The sequence below is a fragment of the Hydra vulgaris genome, chromosome 09 (assembly GCF_038396675.1).
Source record: "Hydra vulgaris chromosome 09, alternate assembly HydraT2T_AEP".
Classification (NCBI taxonomy): Eukaryota; Metazoa; Cnidaria; class Hydrozoa; order Anthoathecata; family Hydridae; genus Hydra; species Hydra vulgaris.
The window spans coordinates 26,358,623-26,371,989 of NC_088928.1; the positions used below are offsets into that span (position 1 = coordinate 26,358,623).

General features: G+C 29.0%; 1 protein-coding gene across 3 annotated transcripts in view; it reads right to left on the minus strand.

The window, feature by feature from the left end:
- The window catches only part of LOC100201536 (receptor-like tyrosine-protein kinase kin-16), a 120,827-nt gene that overhangs the window by 39,907 nt on the left and 67,553 nt on the right, over window positions 1-13,367 (minus strand). The gene's annotated exons all lie outside the window — the stretch shown is intronic.

The following is a 13,367-nucleotide window of genomic DNA, read 5'->3' on the forward strand; positions in this document are numbered from 1 at the left end:
AAAAGCATTGAAAAAAGTTTTAAAAGCACTACCAAATTCAAATTCAAAGTGTCTTCAATCACAGTAAATGTTCAAAGAAGAAACAATCTGAAATTCTTTTTCTTCTTTCAAATAACTCTGCTTGAAAAGATAATTCGGGTCTACCAGCATGTTAATCTGTACGGTCTTTCTGAAAGCGATAATTTAGCAGTTGTAAACTTTTATAATGAAAATGAAGTTTCTCATATATTACCAAACAAAAAAGATGTCACTTGAATTCAATTACCTGATGAAAAAGCAAACAATATTCAGATATGTCATTCATATTATACACTAAAAGAAGTTTATAAGTTATTCAAGGAAAAGCACCAGCACATAAAAATGGAACTCAGCAAATTTTGCGACCTTTGTCCATGCAATGTGAAATCAGTTCAAAAATTTCTGCTTAATGTTTGTGTTTGTAGTTTGCATGAAATATGCGATTTGCCTTAGATGCATTAACAAAATCAATTCAAGTGTCTTCAATCAAAGTTGGATCTGAAAAGATAAATAACTTTGTTTGTGAACTGTACACATACGATTGCGTCTATGACAAATGCGTTGCATGCAAAGATATGAAACAGTTCGATAAACACCTGCAAACTGTTAATACATTTGGTTTTGAAGTATCCTGGGACGAGTGGAGAAAGCCTGAAACTAAAACATATGCAAACATTGAAAAAGTTTCAAAAAAGTCTACTGTAACAGAACTCATCCAACATATCAGCGATGTGATATAAGTTCGTTAAACACGCATTTGTAAAGAAAAACCAATCAACAACTTTTAAGAATCTAAAGGAAGATTCCATGAGTATTAATTCTGAAATTGCGGTAATCCAAGTTGACTGGGCGGAAAACGCTAGGTGTTTCCATCAAAATCAAGTCAAAATCAAGTTTCTATCCCTTGCAGTCTTGAACATTGAGTTAAAAACATTTTCTATATAATTCATTTTCTATATATATTCATTTTCTGATTCAACTGATTATACAAAGTCTTGAGTTATACTGCACATTGACAAAACCCTTCACTTTATTCCTGATCGAGTCAAAGAAGTACAAATGTTCAGCGATAATGCCGCTTCTCAGTTCAAAAACAAAAGCATTTTGGCTGCAATTGTTGTGTTTAAAAAACATTTTCAGAAAAAATTCTTCTGACATTTCTTTTTAACGACGCACGGGAAAGGAATAGTTGACAGAATCAGAGCTACTGTTAAGCGAATTGCAGCCCTGAGAGTTAAATCTAATCAATGCGAGATCAGGTGGGCAGCAGATTTTGCGTCAGCATTACAAGATTTGCAAATATGTGTGCTTCATATGTCAGAAAGTAATATAAGACAACAAAAAAATGAACTTGGATTCAGTTCAATTTTAAGTTACTCAAGAAAAATTAAAGATATATCAAAATCACATTATTAAGACTATTGAATTTGCAAAAAGCCACACAGTTATTCCTGATGACACAATCCGTATAATAAAACATTGTAGAAAAACCTTACTTTATTTTAATAAGGAAACTTGGAAAAAGAAAAACATACATGACTGCTTTGATGTAATAATGGGCAGTTTTGACGGAGCAGAAACTTGTGAATTTGTTGGACTATATATTTTAGATTCGTTTAGTAAAATAATCAATATAAAAGATTTAGGCCTTTATCGCGACGATGGTTTAATAGTAATGCGTAGAAAATCTGGTCCACAGCTCGACAAAATTAGAAAAGATATTATAAAAAATTTTTAAAATATTGGCTTTCAAATCGAATAAACATAAACTTAAAAATTGTGAATTTTCTTGATGTCACATTTAACCTCTCTGAAAATTCATATAAGCCTTTCAAAAAACCAAACGATGAACTATTATATATTAACATTAACTCTAACCATCCACCCCAAGTTCTAAAACAAATCCCAATTTCAATTAATAACAGACTAAACCAAAACTCCTCAAATGAAAATGTATTCAATTCCTATAAACGAATATTTAAAGATGCCCTCAAAAAAAGTGGTTTTGAAAATTTTGAACTAAAATTTGACCCTGAAAAAAAGAATACAAAAAAACGAAATAGAACTAGAAATGTAATTTGGTTCAACCCCCCATATAGCAAAAATGTTTCTACTAACATAGGAAAAGTGTTTTTAAAATTAGTTGATAAGCATTTCCCGCGATCTAATAAATTACATAAAATTTTTAATTGAAATACAATTAAAGTTAGCTACAGTTGCACAAAAAATATGGAAAGAATTATAAAAGGTCACAATAAGGCTTTGTTAAACAAAAAAGAAATCCTAAATGAAAAAACTACAGAAAATTGTAATTGTAAACAAAAAAATCAATTGTCCAATGAGTGGAAGTTGTTTATCAAAAAATGTGGTATATAAATGTGTTGTTTCCTCTAAGAATGTACCTGATAAACAATATATTGGCATAACAGAGGGTGAATGGAAAAAACGTTTTGCCAATCATAAGCAATCTTTCAAGAATAAAAAGTATTCAAAAGACACCATGCTGTCAAAATATATATGGGAATTAAAAGGAAAAAATATTGATGATTTTATACTGAATTGGTCTATCCTTAAAATAGCGCCTGCATATAACAATATTTCCAAAAAATGCATACTATGCCTACAAGAAAAATTTGAAATAATTACACATGCAAATCAAGAATGCTTATTAAACAAAAGATCGGAATTAATTTCTAAGTGTAGGCACGAAAATAAGTTTCTCCTAAAAAACTATAAAAATAAATGAGTTCAAATAATATTTACCCTTTTAAAAAAACATTTAAAAAAAAATAATAATAAAAAAAAAATAGCATAAGTAATCATTTCTAAAGAATTCTTTTTATAATAGTGTCAGCAAATTCCACAAATGTGTGAAAATTTACAGTAGTTAAGACATTTGCAACTTCCTGTAATTTAATTTTTGGTATAAATTGAAGTTTTATTAATTTGATCATCCATTTCTGATGAATCTTTGTTGATGAAACACAGTGTTAAATGGAAAAAATTTTTGTTAAGTGATTTTCTACTAATATATATATATATATATATATATATATATATATATATATATATATATATATATATATATATTTATTTATGTATAAGTGCATACTTTATTCAGTAGTCTGATGTCATACTGAAATAGAGAGCTGCCAGGGGCTACAGCACATAGATTGACTGACTAAATAGGAAAAATATGCAAGGAGTGCTGTTAAATTTACAAAAGATTTAGGTTAATTTGATATCATTAAGATAATATAAAGAAAGTTAAAAAAAAAAAAGAACAAGACACACCTATAGTTGAAGGATATTATGAAGTTGCAAAAAGACAAATTTAAGTTTTTTTAGAAATGCTCATATGATAGCTCATATGACACTCAATGGTAGTCATGATATTTAAAGATAGCTCATATGACACTCAATGGTAGTCATGATATTTAAAGATAGCTCATATGACACTCAATGGTAGTCATGATATTTAAAGATAGCTCAAATGATATTTGATGATATTCAATAATTGCTAGTTCAGTGATAGTTCAGATAAACAAGTAAATTTCACAATTTTCTCAATAGCAAATATAAGAGCTGACAGATTATTTTTTACACTACTTACATATATTATCTACTTACATATATTATCTAACTACATATATTATCTAACTACATATATTATCTACCTACATATATTATCTGACTACATATATTATCTACCTACATATATTATCTAACTACATTTACAATTCTCTGCCCTTTACATTAGTAGCAATTAATTATACCCTAATTCATTTATAGAAAACTATAAAAACGAATTTGGAAATATCAACATCAAACATTTATCATATAAATATTTCTAACAATTTTTACCAGTGATTATATGCATTCAAAGACCTGTGATTTTACATTTAATGAGTTATTAGATGCAGGTCAAAGACCTGTAAACTTACAATTATGAATAAAAAGTTAATTATCACTTTGTAAAAAAACTAAAAAAAATAGCTGTTCGCATTTTTGCTTCTATGTAAAAAGCTCAGAAAAATGTTTTAAGCAGTGCAATAAGTCCAAATTTTTATATTATTAAAAATTGTTTTACAAAACTAATTTTGCCATTATATAACATAGGTGAAAACACAACAGCACAACTGTAACCAACACAACAGTGGAAAGTGATAAACTTCAGTTTATCACTTTCCACTGTTGTGGAAAATGATAAACTTCAAAACTTCAGTACATTTTTTAATAAATGCCAGACTAAACAAAATCAACAATGAAAGCTGAGCAATCTAGGAATACAACTCTACTTTAAGATGTTTTTCATAAAAGGTTAGTCAAAGTTGTTAAACAAGTTCCATCTGCCCAGATCCTCAATGTCTCGACATTAACTACACAATCTCTTCTATTGGTTAATAGCATAGGACTTGCTTAAGAAATGAGAGCAGAATAAAAATGAAGTTGTAAGTAACAAAAAAAGTATAGGAGAAAAAAAAATTTATATCAAAAAAATGAATATAAAACATGAAAAAACAAAGTCTCATATATAGTAAAAAAGACTCATATAAAGTAAAAAGTTCTCTAAAGGAAAAAAGTATAGCTTGGGACAACTAAGAACTGATTCAAGTTATTCTATATTTTTGTGAATGCTTTTACAAAGACTTAGCCTTAAATGAGTATCAGTACTAACAACTAAATAAATTTATATTATAAAAAGATCTTTTGCCATTTTGAAACTCACTTAAAAAAACCTATTAAAATAATCAAACATGCTACAAAGTATATTTTAAGTATAACTTAAAACATTGAACATGTTAACTTAAAACATGGTAAACTTTTTTTTTGACTTTTTTTCTTCTTGAAGCTAAAGTTTGCTGTAATCTCCAAAGAAGATTGCATTTATTTACCAAAATTTAGTTTAACAAACAACATTTTAACAACAATTATATTTTAAATATAAACTCTCCTTTTCGCAATGTTTATATTTTTTAGATTATATAGGAATGATGAATCAATTTTTTTTTTAATTTATAGAAAATGGATGTCATATACCAGCAAAACCAGAAGTAAATCAGCTTGTCAGCTTTAAACTTGATTAGAAAAAAACCAGGGTTTCTTCCAGAACTCCTAACTTCCAGAGATATCCTCACGTATATGTAAAACTGTACTGTAGATCAGCTTGTAAAGAATATTATTCCAGGAATTTTGTTCCAATGGAAAAAAGTTAATTCTCAAACGGTTATCAATTCTGAAAAAAGAATTAAATGTAAAGTTAAAGACTTGTGGTTATAAGCTGTTAAAGTTAGTAATGGGAATGTAGCCACACCAATTAAAAGTAGATTTATGGGAAAACTTGATAAACTTTTTGATTTGTTTACATGCAATTGTAAAATATTTTTTTGCTTATAAAATAATTGTGAAGAAAACTGTGAAAGAAAAGCTCGTATTGTATGTACTTGTAAAAAAGATAAAAATTACTCTTCTTGAGTCGACTTTGTTAGATATCAAAGAGAAAAAGTTGGAACCAAAGCTATCCTTCAAATAGCTGGCAAACAGACCAGGAGATTGTAAATCAAGAAAATGATTTTTACTTTCCCAAGAGTGACTCAGACGAAGTGTGTGACACAAATGATAAAATAAAAATTACCATTTCAAAAACATACAAAGTAAAAGCAAAAAGTGTATTATAAAAACACCATGAATATAAAAAACATAGCATTAGCAAGCTTAAGCATCATACAGGTTTGATAGAAACTGCAGAAATAGCAACTGCTGCACTTATTAATGCTAAAATTATCACTTTTAATCAGAAAGAGTTTGATTTTACCCATTTATGTACCCTAATGGGTACATAAATAGGTAAAATTTTTTTTAAGTAAGGACGAATAGATAAATGGGTAAACTTAGCTTTGAGTAATGATGGATACCTAGGTGCATAAACATTGTTTTCAATAATGATGGGTACATAAGAGAGGGTAAAATTTGTGTTGAATAACAGCAACAATAAAAACATGGAACAGATGTGAACAGAAGGGTAAAAATAGACTACTTTAAAGCCTTATAACTTTTTTCTTACTTTTAGGCCTTACATATTTTTTCTAGATAGTTCTGCTTATAAATTAGTAGTTTCTATCATTCAAAAATTATAACCTCTCAAACTTTAGGAAAAACCTGAAAATTGCTAAAAAATGCCAAATTAATGGTAAACAGTATTTTAAAAGGCTTTCATAATATATACGGGGTATTAAAGAATTCTATAATCAAAATAGAGATTCTTAAAGTAAAAAGTCAAACATGTTTTTAAACAGCTTTATTAATAGGTTGGGTTTTTATATTTGATCAATTTGTAATCTTTTTTTTAATAAGATAAAAGTGTTTTTGAGCTCAGCTCATGTAACATAGCAATAATGTCACTAACTGGATACCAATGGATATCTGGTGTTATTGGACAAAAATTGCCGAATATTTTGTAAACAGCTGACACAAACAGAATCACATTTAAGAACTGTTATCATTCTAGGAAAAAACTTACCAAAATAATGCAATATTACCTAATCAGCAGTATTTCAATATTCAGAGACTTAAGTGTATGCAAGTATCTTTCAACACATCAAAAATAATAATTTAATGCTCATTGATATTGCATAAGCTTTTAAACAGCATGGTTGATATGAGCAGGTTACTTTAATAGCAAGAACATTCTCAAGCTATTTACCACTTTTTGTGTATTAATTCTTATTGCTGTTTTAATTCTAGATATATAAATAAATCTAAAAATAAATTTAATCATAAATTAGATAAATCCAAAAACATAATTTTAAAAATGTATTTAGTAAGATCTTGTTTTAACAAATTATTTTCTAGACAATTTTCTTGAAAAAAACTTTTATATCAAAAATTACAAAATTTGTTTCATAAGGATTGACTTTTCATAAAAAACAACAACATATAACCATTATTTTTATTTTTTATTTAGTTATTTTTTTAAACATCTTCACTTACAACAAGGCTGCAAGCAACCACTAATTAGAATAGGAAGTTACTGGAAGAGAAAATATGAAGATTGTAGAGCAAGATAACAATTGACAGATGCCTTAAAAGATTGCAAATTATATGAATCAGGAAAGCAAGATGAAGGAAGCAAACTCCGAAGAACTGATGTTCAAGGAAAAAAACTAGAGGAATAAGAGTTTTTGGAGCACTAAGGAACAGTGACAGAAAAAGGATGAGACTTCATTGAATGACGAGTAACACGAGAAAGAATTTTAGTAGTTGGCACAAGAGAAGCTAGCTCTTTAGAGCAGTGTCCATTATAGCATTTGTAGAAAAGAGAAAAAGAAGCAACATTATGGCAAAATGATAATGGTTCGAAGTTGGCTGCAAGAGAAGGTCTAACTATGTTTACAATGCTTTTTTGCACCTTGTCTAAAAGAGAAAGGAGATCATTAGAAGATCCGCCCCAGATATAGAAACAGTATTCTATATAAGACTGGATTTGAGATTTATAGAGATAGAGAATAGAATTCTCCAGAAGTCACGAGAGCCTAATTTTTGTAATGAAATAGGAGATTTCATGTCCTGAGAATAGCGGGCTTTGGTGTTAGACATAACCTTTTTACAATGGTTTCTAGCAATAATAAACAGACGCCTGTTTTCTGGAGAATTGTTTTGCTGATAGATATAAAAATAACGGATTAGATTGGCAATTGCAGCAGCACAATGTGAGGAAAACCATGGAGGAGAGTTAGGCTTGACCTCGAATCGCTAAGAGGGAATAAAAGATTCCATGCCTGCCTGAACCCACGAAGTTATGTAAGAAGCACATTTATCAACAGGAAGATGAAAGATTTCTATCCAAGGGGCATCATAAAGAAAATCTCGGAAAGAATCCAAGTCAGCTTTAAGGTAGTTGTAAGAGGTATAATGATAGGAGGATTCAGATAATGAAGAAGAATAAGATGAAAGTTTTACAGAGATCAAACTGTGATCAGAAGCACCTAAGGGTGAATGTGGAGAAACTGAGCACTGATAAGGATCAGAAACAAGATATAAGTCGAGTGGAGAAGGTAAATAATTCGGGTTGTCTGGAAGGCGAGTTGGAAAGTTGACTATTTGAGTTAGATATTGACATTAGAGCCAAGCCATTCAGCGTGATGAGCATTAAAGTCACTAACAACAACAATATTTGCTCATGGATAAAGAGAGAGTGCTTAGTTAATTTGATTAGAAATAAAATCGAAAAGAGTGCAGTTTTGAGATGAAGGAGAGCGATATAGAACAAAGAGAAAGGCGATAGAGTGAAGTGGTGCTAAATAAAGTCTGTGGATTCAAACCTAGTTTCCTGACAAATTGATGAATTCTTTTGACAAATGTAAATGCCCAGGCCAAGTATGTGACTATTGGAATCTATACGTATCAAAGGAAAATAACCATTAACACTAAGATCACAAGATGAGACAGCCGAACTCAAATTAGTCTCACAAAGAGCAAGTAGGTCTGGTGAACTTTGCAAGAGATAAGACTCAACAAAATAAAATTTACTTTGACCAAAAATATTAGTGAATGATAGGTTTAAAGAACTTGGTGATGATGATGGTTTTTTGTGTTTTATAGTTTTTGGTACTTTATTCATTTTTAAATTTGTTAAAGAACTTGACTCAAAGCATAGATAGTACTCAGTACACTGTTTAATAGCCCAAGCAATTACATTACTATTAATAAACCCTAAGCTGTAACAAAGGGCTCCAAATGTGGCCTTGGCAATGCACACCAAAAGAATAAACAGGGACACCATTCATACACAACATGGCACTATTATTAATTTGATATTTTTCAGCTGTTGATGGAATCAGCCTCTCTGAGTGCTACCACAGAGTTCGGGAAACCTGACTACCAGCCGACCTAAGAACCAAAAAACTGAGTTTTAGAGCTGTACCCTCATTAGGAGATAATAGAATGAGTTGCCTAGTCATAAAACCAGAGACACAGACAAAACCCATGCATTGAGTCAAGAAGATCCAGCATTCAGCATCCTAAACTGGAAACAATGTATAAAAATACATCTGTGCCAGCCTAATAGATGAAGAAGGGGTGCGAGGCTGGTCAAAAGATAGAATCTGTTTACACCTTAAGTCTTTGTCTGGAAGGCCTTCTACAAGACAGTAGCTGGATGCATTTAACATCTGCCCAAGATGAATATTTTTATTGAGACACCGTCTCAAGCATTTACTCAACCAAAAGCCACAAAGCCCCAAAGGGGTGTTTAAAGTCGGAGTTGGCATCTCCTAGCCTTTGCCTAAAAAGGCATATCCTACAAGGCAGCTGGACATGAACAGACTGTACTGGGTTACATGTTACCAGTAGCAGGATAACCTGACCTGATTAGAAGTCCAGTATGATATAAAATACAAAATATCAATAAATAAATAAAAATTTTTAACACTTATGCACTAATTTAATAACATGCTATATACCTGAGGTTTTTACAACATTCTTTAGCAACCAAAAATATAGCATTGATTGATTTCCAATCGACCTTTAGTTTTCTTTATGGAAACATTTTTTATATTTAACCTAGAATACAAAAGGTATAGGATACATATTCAAATTATGATTAATTTTTTATCAAATTTAAAAACATTATTTTAAGAGCCAAAAAAGGTTTTGGTTAAAATTTTAGTCAAAATTTTTTAAATATTATAATTTTTAAAATTAACTTACTTATTTTTATACTGGTTGATGACACCATAAGTGAAATAATGGATCTTCTGAGCTTGTGCATATTCTTATTTTAGAGCTGCTACGAATTTTGAAACAACTTTTTTTCTTTAAACTCTTTTAGAAAGTTTGTCAGGGATTTGGTAACATAACGATGTTTGAGTTTAAATAATTTGTTTGTAAACTCTTATAGAAATACCACTGGAAATACAACTCTCCTCTGTTTAAAAGCGATCAATCTCTTTTTTAAAAAAAATAAATCTTTATATTGAAAAAAATAGATTTCTTTATGAATAACCAGTCTAACGGTATGAATGATATTAATAATAATAGCAATAATATAAACACTTTTAATTCTTATGGTATTAACACACCACATTGTCGACAACAGATTAAAGGTATGCATGTGTTTGAATGCGATTTATTCAAATTAATTAAAAACATACAGTTTAGGATGATTTAATGCAGTTTCCAAAATAAATTATAAAAAGATATTTCTTCTATTCGAAAATCAATGCATACTTATACTTATGCAGATAAAACATCAAATTTATAAAAACTCTCAAAACACGAATACAATAAGTTGTTAATGAACACTACTACATCAAGTTATAAAAAAACCAAACCCTATAATAAAAGATCACATTAATAAAGAAGGAAAAACTATTCTGAAAAATCATGATGTTTTTAACAAAACTAATATAAACAGTTCTTCCAATTGTTTCATTACATTAAAAGACCATAAACCTAATTTTTTAAATAATCCTACTGTTCGTCTAATTAACCAAGTTAAAAATGAAGTTGGTAGAATAAGTAAACATATCTTATCAGATATTAACACCAACCTAAGAAATATTTTGCAAATAAATTATTGGAATAGTACACAAAATAATAATAAATTGGTTCAAAAATATCAATGACAAACATTTTTATAAATTCCTAACTTTCAACATCGTTGACTTTTACCCTTATATTAATGAAAAGCTACTTATCGACTCCATAAACTTTGCAGAACAATACATTTCCATTAATGCTGATCATAAATCTCTAATTCTCCACGCGCGTAAGTCTTTATTATTTACCAATGACTAAGTTGGATAAAAAAATCAAGCAGTTTGTTTGATGTTACCATAGGTACATTTGATGGAGCAGAGGTGTGCAAGTTAGTTGGTATTTTTCTTCTCCAGATTTTGAATTTTTATAAAAACTCTGATTTTGGATTATATAGAGACGATAGCTTAGCCATGTTTAAAAACGCAAGCGGTCCAAAAATGGAAAAAATTAAGAAGTATTCTACTCAAATATTTAAACAAAACAACCTCAGTATTTCCATTCAATCTAATATGGAAATTGTTAATTACCTTGATGTTACATTTAATCCTAATAACTACCTTTTTCAACCTTACCATAAATCTGATAGTACGTTAAATTATATCCATGCTAATTCTAACCATCCACCAAGCATTTTACAATTACCAACCTCAATTGAACATAGATTATCTTCCAATTCTTCAAGCAAAAAAATTTCCAAAAGACTGCTCCTATTTATAAAGAGGCATAAGAAAAGTCTGGATTTCACACCAATCTCCAATATTATTCAAATCTAAACCCATCTAATACCAATAAACGAAAGAGAAATATTATAAGGTTTAATCCTTCTTTTAGTAAAAATGTGGTAAAAAAATTAGACACCTTTTCTTAAACTTAATTGACTTGCATTTTCCATTACATCATCTCCACAAAATTTTCAACAGAAACACAATAAAAATTAGTATGCCAAATATTCGATCAATTATCAATTCACACAACCAACAAATTTTGCACAACAAACTCGCCGCTAATGATATAAATTAAATGCATTAAGAACACCACATGCCCATTAAATAACCAATGCCTATCAAAAAATGTTGTATATAAAGCCACTTTAGCATCAACTAATCCCAGTCTTATGGAAAAATCTTACATCGGTATTAGTGAAAACGCATTCAAGCTCAGGTTTGCAAACCACAAACATTAAATCATTTAATGCAACCAGATATAGGAATGATACAGAACTTTCCAAGGAAATCTGGAAACATAAAGAGGCAGGTAACATGCCTATAATTAAGTGGAACATAATTAAAAGATGCCAATCTTATAACCCATCTACAAGTGTAACCTTTGCATCAATCAAAAATATTTTATAATGACTTTTGATAGCTAATTACTACTTAACAAAAAAAGTGAATTGGTTTCTGCTTGTAGGCATAGGAAAAAATTTTTACTCTCTAACTTTGATTCTGGAGATAAGCAAATATTGCAGGCCTTGTTAAGAAGCGTTACGCAGCTCGCATTTTGCTTGCGAAAAGGCGATTTGCCTATGCGTTCAGCAGTTTTGCGTTACGCAAAAACTTATATCTTTTAGAATATTTTTAATTATCTTTCGATATCGTTTATGTGACGTTTATTCTAAAGGAATAAAGTCGTAAGTAAAAGCATTTAACCGCAATTGTAAACTAATAGATTTTTTGTTAAAGAAACAGTTTGTTTAACAATTTTTTTTATTGTTGATAAAAATTAGTTAAAAAAAATTAAGTGTTTTAAGTTTTATCTTAAGGAATTAAATATATAAATTCCTTTTAAATGTAAAAATTATTTTTTGTCATAATAGTTTAAAAAATGCACGATTTATTTTAATGTAAATATTTTATTAATAAGATATTTTGTTTATTGTTAATTCAATAACGTAAAGTTTTAATGACGTTCGTTTAATTTATGAAAATAAATTATGATCACGAATATGTTATCGGTAACTGATGAATAACAAAAAAAAACTCTTTATTGTTAAAAAACATTATTAAAAAGAGTTCACAAATTAAATAAGAAAAAATTTATTAACAGTTAATAAAATAATCGAAAACCAACTGTAAAATCATAAGAAAATAAACAAACATTATTTTACGTTTCATGAAAAGAATATTTTTTTCAAAATAAAATTTAGTTCATATTTGAAAAAAATAATAAAAATGATTTATTAAATAAGAACTTAGATTTTATTTGTAACTTTTGTTTTAGTGAGAAAAAAACTAACTGATGATTTTTAACTCGTTAATAAAATAACTTTAATTACAATGCGGTACTTGAAAAGACGCTAGTGACGCAATATAACTTCTAACGATGCAAAATATATTTGCTGAGTTGAGTTACTTAGAAATGCGTTACGCGTTTTTGCTACGCAGCGAAATCTCGTAACAAGGCCTGTATTGGATCATGTATAATTGACGTCAGATGCCGTTGCAATGGCTAACTTATATTTTTTATAATGGTTTTTATTTTGTATATGAATAATATGGTTGATGATTGCCGAATGGCATGAAACTTTAAGTTCCATTATAAATTCGTATTTTGTCATTTAAATTATTTTAATACACACACACACACACACACACACACACACACACACACACACACACACACACACACACACACACACACACACACACACACACATACAGTAATAAAACATGAAATCCTTGTTATTATGGCTTATTATTTCATCTTATTCTACTTCACATTGAGTCCTGAATCCTTTGCCCTATTTGTGTACTGAATTATTAGCAAATTAATGACTTTTATGAAAAATAGAATTTAATGAAAAATGCTTT